At 38.6% G+C, this 8,504-nt stretch overlaps 1 protein-coding gene across 1 annotated transcript in view; it reads right to left on the reverse strand.

The window, feature by feature from the left end:
• Positions 1-4,219, reverse strand: part of LRRC4C (leucine rich repeat containing 4C) — a 1,352,261-nt gene extending 1,348,042 nt beyond the window's left edge. Inside the window, exons 1-2 of the mRNA XM_045039151.1 lie at positions 4,091-4,219; positions 3,806-3,939 (exon numbers count right to left, since the gene is read on the reverse strand). The gene's annotated coding sequence lies outside the window, so the exon portion shown is untranslated. The remainder of the gene's footprint in view (positions 1-3,805; positions 3,940-4,090) is intronic.
• Positions 4,220-8,504: the final 4,285 nt, after the last annotated feature.

Genomic DNA, 8,504 nt, shown 5'->3' on the forward strand with positions numbered 1-8,504 from the left:
TTTTTGGTATTAATGACTGTAAACGAAGTTTTATGAGAAGAGTATGTCACACGTTGAACATCTGACCCATATTCCCCAGGCCAATGTAGTGGTGGGGACATCCACTTTTCCCGAGGAAATTTCTCTGTAGTACATTCAAATTTAACTTAATAAATGTTATTGTATGAACGTGACAAGAATGGCACAGGATAGATAGATATTGGGGGAAAGAAGCCAATATAATACCATGACTTCTCAATCTTACAATATCAAGGGAGTTAGATCACAGACACATACTGAGAAATTCTCTAAGGCTGGCTTCAGTTTCATTTTAAAATGCAACAAAAATTGAAATCAGATATATATATATATATATATATATATATATATATATATATATATATATATATTGTAAATAAGAACATTTGGGGAGAATGTGCTATAATGACCTGAAGAAGATATTAATGTTCTGGTATGTGGCAGTGAAAGAGGTTCTTAGGAAGAGGCGGCGTTCAAGGTTGGCTTTGAGACACGTACAGGACTTCAAGAGCCAAAGGTGGTACAACTGGCAGAGAGTAAACACCACAAACAAAGGCATGAATGAGTAAGGGGAAATGGACCTTCATGGAAAAGTAAGTAGTCTTCTGTGCTAATATGTGTAGACCATGTGTGTTGAGATGAGGATTGGTAAATAATTTATATATATATATAATATATATACATATATATATTATATATGTATTTATATGTTATATATATATATATATAAAAAGGGAGACTTTTTAAAAATAAGAATTTTACTGAGATATAATTCAGTACCATAAAATTTACCCATCTAATATATGCATTTGGTGTGGATTTTTTTGTTTTTGCTTATTTTTCGACCATATTTATAGAGTCGTTCGTACATCAATATCATCAATTTTAGGATATTTTCTGGGTCCATTAGCAATTGTTCTTTATTTCCCCCAAGCCAGTAATAATAATTAATAATAAAATAATAAAATAAAAATAAAATAAAATTGACCTACTCTATGCAGGACCTTAAATCTTAAGTTATCAGTGCAAAAATTTTCAACTTTTTTAGTAATAGGGTAACATGATATCCGTTATGCTTATGGAAAAGTATTCTGGTAACAGTGTGTGGTATGCAAGGGAACCACTTAAATCTGAGGAATCAATTTTTACCCCTGCATATTCTCTGATCTACCCTAATTCCATATACCTATGGAAACATCTTTGCATGAATCTGCCAATGACATTCCACAGAAATTCCTTAATTTACAATACCTCAAGCAAACCAGTAAATATTTCCTACCTAACAATGTGCTTACAACTAGGCTACTCTCTCCCTTTGATTTAATTTTGTTCTCCTTAGACCCTTTCAAGTAGAGTAATGACTATTTTTTTTATACTTCTATACTTCTCAAAACTACCTAGGTGACTTATATGGTAGAATTATTATCCCCGTTTTACAGTAAGAAAGCTCACAATCAGAAATGTTAGCACTTTCTCAGAAGATGGTCAATTACGAAAAGCCCAAAATTCAATTGAATTACTGGCCCTCTTTCTGACTTTGCCATCAGGTCTTTTCCAACCATAGCACAAGCTGCCTCCACAAATGTTAACCAGGATCTGCCCTTATGTTTAGTCTGCAAAAATAAAAACTCTCCTCCCCCCAGCAGTATGTTAGATCTAAATAATTAGGGAGGAGTTAGGATATGTGTTCTTCACATTTGTTTTAAAATCTTACAGAAACCCAAGTACAAAATTAGGAAATGTGTTTTGTTAAAGAACTTCAGGATGCTGAATTTTCTCAGAATGAATTTGACAAGGAAAGCACAGCAGGTGAACAAAACCTCTTGCTATGACAATTTAAATCTCAGAGAAAGACTAGTGCATAGACAACCACCAACCTAGAAGATGAAACTCTCAAAAAGATCATTCTTAATAACGAACTTTTTACTAATAACCAATTCTGTTATTCATGTACCACCAACTAATAACCATTCGCAGGTTGTAAAGGTCACTTGCAGACACTACCTGAGAGCAATTCTCCCAGCAATTCTATGAGGTAGAAAGCTAAAGCTAAAAGAGGTGCAAAGATTTGCCTAGGCCACTAAAATCACAAGTCTTCTGGCTCCAAACAACAAGAGCATTGGGAAGAGCTAACCACAGAATGCAGACTTTCTTGTTCTCCTGGACTTCCATAGGGAGGCCCTTTCACTGAGCAAGGTTGAGAACAAGTTCTATGCCCAATTCAAGTCCTTGGCATTCAGTCCTGGACTAGTACAAGCTTAAATTCCCCAGAGAGGTATTTTCTTTCTTTCTAAAGTGCCATGCCAGGTATAAAGAACATGAAGACAAATTATCCTTCCCTACTCAAGCCCTCCACCTTAACATCAGCCTCCCACTTCATCAATAATACTCTAAGATTCTGTCCTTCTTAGTGAACGTTTCTTTAGGAGCCTCCGAATCACGAGTCCTAATTCCTCATTCTTTTGAACATTCATAGGAAGGTTATGTGGAGATGCAGAGATTTCTGGATTTTGTGTGGCTTCCTCCACTCTTTGACACTTCCTTATGTCAGTTCTGGCTACAAAGTTTTGACAGGAATAGACCATGGTGTTTCACTGGCTCTCCTTTGAAGTGTTGCCAAGTATTTCTTGGCAAACATGAAAGCCAGGCTAAAGAGAATGGCCCAAATTAAACGCATGGGATTCAAACACAGGGGAAGAAACTCTTTGGAGATGATCCCTCCAAAAAAAAGGTTATCAGAGTGACTTGGAAATTATCGCCCATGCTATATAAGGCAGCTTCCTACTTTTGTTTCTAAAAGAAGGATGGCAGGAATGGGTTTCTCCAGGCATTCCCCTAACATTGGCAAGAGTACAAATGGAGATTTGTTTGCCATATGTCTAAATATTTAAGAGATGTAACTCAAGCATTTTAAAAAAATATTCTATCCATGACCTTTATAATGACCTTGAAGATCTGGTTTGCATTTAGAATTCCCAGACTCCTCAGAGTTCTGTGCCAGAACCTAGCTGCATGGGAGGCCTGGCCTGAACTCAGCTATCTTCTTTTTCCATACCTTGCTCTATGCCATGAGGACCTCCAATGCATTTGGGGAGACACCTCAGCCTATACTCCCTAACCCTATACACATGCTCCCTATTAAACAACCTCCCTTGAGGCCTAGAGGTCAACATATCACCAGTAAATTCCACCCTCAAGGGCAGATCCAGCCTTGGAAGGTGTGTTAGGATCAACAGAAATGGGGTATTCTAGTGTTCTGATATCCAATGTGTCATGTAGAGGAGAGCATCATCTAAATGCGAGTCCATTTCTAGGGCCATGGGGAATTATTACTTAAGTGGGAAAACGTGTGACTGGAGGAGAGTCAGAACAGACTCTTTACGGAGCAGATGCAAGGCCTGAGCCCGCTCCTGTCAAGGTCTAAAAGATGTATTCTGTCTTCTGTACAAACTCCAAGCAAACAGTCAAAAACAAAAGAAAACATCATTAACTTCCCACCTTGAAAGCCATCATGCAACAGCCATCAGCTTCTACTGGAAATGGAGGAGTAATGACACTGATGGAACAGACATTTAAAATGCCACCGTGGCCCTTAAAGAGCGTAGTCAACCAGAACAGACAGGCATAAATAAGAACACGAAATGCCAAAAATTTAATACGGTGATTAAAGTCATAAATTAGCGCAGGCAAGTTTACCCCTAAACAATCAGTAAATGAAGAAATAACAAACCTAAAACAGCTGAGCAGACACCAATTCAAAGAAGTAACTAGCCAAAGTCACACTTACAGCAATTGGGAGAGATTCAGTCCTGTATATCCATCACCAAAACCACAGATTTCTTCCACTTCTTGGAAACTATCTTTGGAGGTTTGAAGTTCCAAGAGGTATTTGCTTGCATCTTCCTTCTTTCCCTTATTTTCCTGAAGAAATGTTTTAAAGAGCATCTTTTTAAAAGATAGCCTTCTCTCACATACACACTTTACCCCCTCTCCACTGGTTCCTTTCAGAAATAGCCAAGATGACTTGTTTTAGCTCTGTTGACTTTAAAAATAAAACTGCTAGTTATTTTACCAGCAAAAGAGGGGTTTACTCGGGAAAAACGGAGAATGGCATTGCAGGACAAACGGGCAAAACCCATAAGCAACTCTCCCGAGGCCAAAGGGAGGCCTGCTCTTTTATAAGGTAGGGGCAGGGAGCCGCCAAAGGCTGATGTAAACAAAAAATCCATTGGAGTAAACTGAGAGTTGGAGTATAGTGGCTTCTCATTGGCTGAGCTGTGACTGTCTTTCATTGGCTGCGCTGTTGCCAGGGCGGAGGAAAGCCTTTCTTCCTCAAGCCCTTGTAGTGAAGTAATATACACCTGCGAGGTCTGTCTCTTCCAATTGAATTTGTAGTTAACAAGGAGTGGCTGGCAGTGCATGACAGGGGCTCTCGTGCTCCCCCTGCTGAACCTCTCGTCTCCATGTTAGTGAGGTTTCTCGTTATTAATTTTCATATTTCGTTCATTTTTACCTTTTTCACAACCTGTCTTCCCTGTTCCACCTCATCCCCTTTTCTCTGTCTGTAGGAACTCACTGGACTTCTAAAATTCCAATCTGTGAAGCTCAGCAGGGAATACTGCTTATCTGGGCATTTCATAGCAAAGGAGAAACTTGCATTTGAATAGCCTAGTCTATCTCCCCTGTATGCCTCACTTGGCTCATTACCCATTAAAAAAAAAGTTCTTCCTTGCAAGTTTTGCACTAGGTGATTATGAAAAAGAATTAAGTGATGTGAATTTCTTAATCAATTTCATGCTGAGAGGATCAGCAAGTTATAGCAGGAAGAGAATTTAAGGGAATTAATACCCTATCGAGTTTGAACCCTCCTCTGTTTCCACCAAGCAGGTCTGGATACTCAACATCGTAAGCAAAAATAAACAATAAATCAATGGATAAATAAAAAAACAGTAGTTTTCAGCTACAAGACACCTTTTTGAATACTAGTGATGGGAGGCTGTGTGTGCAATGAGAGTGACATTTACAACTATTCTGGAAATTTATGTCTTCATGAAGATAATATAAAATAGTTCCAGTTTGTAATGCCCTACCAGCATCCAGATGTTTTTTTATTTGCAATTTCTAATCTCCCCATTTCTCTCAGTTATTTTGCTCCTCATATAAGAGATGAGAATAAAAGATACTGTAGGTAGAGAAACTTCCCCCACAGTCCCACAATTGACAAGAGGGGAAGATGTGATTCCAAGCCAGCTCTCTATGAATCCAGTGGCTGCTGAGCCGCCCTGCTCCTCCTCCAAGGCAAGCCGAACTTACTTTAGGGGTACAGAATGCTAAAGCTTAGGGGACAACTCTTTGCCTCACCCCTGGAATAGTCCAGCTTATCCTTTTTCTGTGGATCAGAAGTCTGAGTAGCTCCTGAAGCAATAGCCTAACAAGGTAGAAAAAGTGGGAGACTTGGAATACGACGGACCTATGTTAGAATCTTAGTTCTCCAATTACCTGTGAGACCTTATGCAAGTCACAAAACCTAATCTCAGTTTACTCATCTGCAAAATGTGTATCACAGATATGAAATCAGTCCACAGTGAAAGTGAGCAAGTAACCTTAGTGTTCTCAACTCAGCTAAATTTCTATTTTCAGCTTTCACTCTGCAAAGGGAGAAAAAAATACATCTCAGTCCATTGGATGCCCTATCCCACTCCCTTTCTTATGTAATTTGAGAAGGCTCACAAAGGTGTCAGTGGTGAACAGTAAAGAGCAATGGTTCCAAATATCTGTCTGGACCAGCATCCACGAAGACCAACATTGTTTGGTGTTATGTTTAGATTTAGGTTTATACCTAAAGCTACCATAGAGCCATCTAAAGGTCTGGTAAACTAAATAGTTGTCTTATAACCTCTACAGGGCACATAGAAATTGATTCCAAAACATGCTGGGACAAGAGATCCTCTTTGACTCTACACCCTCATCTATTCCAGTAGAGTACTTGCCATTTCTCTTGTAGGTCTTGCCTTTCCACTGGGCTCTAACAAGACTACAGGCCAGCAGTGGGCATTCTTGCCTATTTGTGTCTAGAGCTTGTTTCTAAAACTCATCCTTTACACATCAAATATATAAAATAGCTTCATTTTGTAATGCCCTACTAGTATCCAGATGTTTTGTATTTGCAACTTCTAATCTCTGCATTTATCTATTTCCCTCCTCATACAAGAGGTGAAAATAAAATAAACTGAGATGCAAAGAAACTTCCCTAAGATTCCCCAAAATTATTGTCAGTAATAATCATAACATGACATGAATAGCAATTATGATCAGAAAAAATGCATTCAGTGAAAATTGTCTTTTATTAAACATTGAACATATAACATACCATAAAAAATAAATATAACAATATGAATAAAGGGGGAGGTAGGAATGAATTTATACTTTTTTTAATGTTTGTTTTCCAAAGAGAGAGAGAGAGAGAGAGCAGAGGAGGGTTAGTGGAAACGGGGTAGTCGGGGAGGAGCAAAGAGAGGGGAACAGAGGATCTGAAGCAGGATCTCTTCTGACAGCAGAAAGCCTCATACAGGGCTCAAACCCACGAACCGTGAGATCATGACCTGAGCTGAAGTCCCACAACCGACTGAGCCACCCAGGTACCCCTGAATTTATATTGTTTAATTGCATTAATGTTTCCGTGGAGAAAATTTAAAATAAACCGTGCTCTACTGCTGTGATAACATTATAATTTAATAATAGTTATAATAAAAAGTCAAAAAATTCTGTTACAGATAGTTAAATCCAGTAAAATATTTCATGCCTGAACTAAAATATATATGCAACCAACAAAAATATTACACCTCACAGTTTACGCTCTATTTCACTTTAAAAATGTTTAAGCACAAATAAAAATTTCATGAGTCACTCATTATGGCAAAAGTGAAATAATTCAATTGTAATTCCTTGCCTTTACAATCACTGTGTCATCATTGTTTATTTCAAAGGTTTTGTAGGGAGCCTGCAAGGAGAAGGAAGCTGGAAGCATTCTGAACTTTCAACATAGTTACTCTAAATGAATTTGCTTACAATTGAGCGTGTGGGTGGAGGCTCTTTTAATTTCCTGGGACCACTGTAACAAATCACTTGGTGGTTTAAAACAATAGAAATTTATTCCTTTATAGTTCTAAAGGGCAGACATCCAAAATGAAGGTATTAGCACGGCCACACTGCCTCCCTAGACCCTAGGGAAGATCGTGTCCCTTGTCTTCGAGCTTCTGGTGACATCACGTTCCAGCATTTACCGCTGCATCACTGTCATCTCTGCCTGTTTTCCAATGGCTTCTCCTCTCCTCTATGTGTCTCTCTCCTGTGTGTCTCCTAAAAATCTACCCATCATTGGATTTAGGGGCCCCTTTCCTCAATAATCCAGAATGGTCCCATCTCAAGAACCCTAATTACATCTACCGAGACCATTTTTCAAAACTCACACAAGTTCTGGGAATTAGGATCCTGGCATACCTTTTGTGAGGGGGTATCATTAACTCACTACAGAGGTCAAGTGGAAAATGGGAGCTCTCTGAATAAACTTTATGAAGAATACGATATTTATAAAAGGATAGCTTTAAAAAAGTATGAAGAAATCGTAAGCTCATAAATATATATATATATATATATATATATATTATTAAAACTCAACATTAACTGCAGCAATTATTTAGAACTTAGACTAAGAAAATATTTTTTATCTTGGAGAAGCATTTTATTACTGACATTGTTTAGAGTAGCCTGCGTATGGGGATAATAAAAAAGCAGACTTGTGGTGGTTTTATTGTTGCTGTTGAATTCTTGTCAGGGAATCCCTTTACTGCCTGTGCCCAAGACAGACCTGGCCCCTTCTTCTCCTCCAAGCACCTTTGCTATCCCCTGTAGGGCACAGCCTCCCTGCAAACCTATAATCGTATCTAATGGTTCACACTTCCCAGGACTTGGCCCAGGGAGTGGATACGGGGTCCTTTTCTTCAGGATTTACCTTTAATTCCACTCTCATTTTTCCCCCCGAATCTCATTTTTCTTTGATCCTAGAGAATCCTTTCCTCGTGTAAAGGATGGAGTGATAAGTAACTGGGAGCAAGTAAACTTGAACTTCTCATACAGTTTCTCCCCAAGTGTTCCCTATTTGCCAACAGTAAGGTTCTCTTAGGAGCCTGAGCATTTTAAACCACATAGTCATAAGAAGTCATTCTTTCCTGCCTTATGTTTCACATACTTTCCCTAAGGCATACCACACTTTGGGGACACTGCTGTAGAAAATAAAAATCTTTATCTACAGCTCTTTCGGGTTAGTTACTATGTTTCTCCACTAGCACAAGCAAAGACATCTGCTTAAGGCTCACTAATTTCCCAAGTGCCTCCTCACTTGACCAGAAATTTAAAATATTTTTCCTTGGGCCTTAAGCTTTTGAATCGGCTTAGTTCAGTTAGCCTGAGCAAGATAGGGAAATGGA

The sequence above is a fragment of the Felis catus genome, chromosome D1 (assembly GCF_018350175.1).
Source record: "Felis catus isolate Fca126 chromosome D1, F.catus_Fca126_mat1.0, whole genome shotgun sequence".
Lineage (NCBI taxonomy): Eukaryota > Metazoa > Chordata > Mammalia > Carnivora > Felidae > Felis > Felis catus.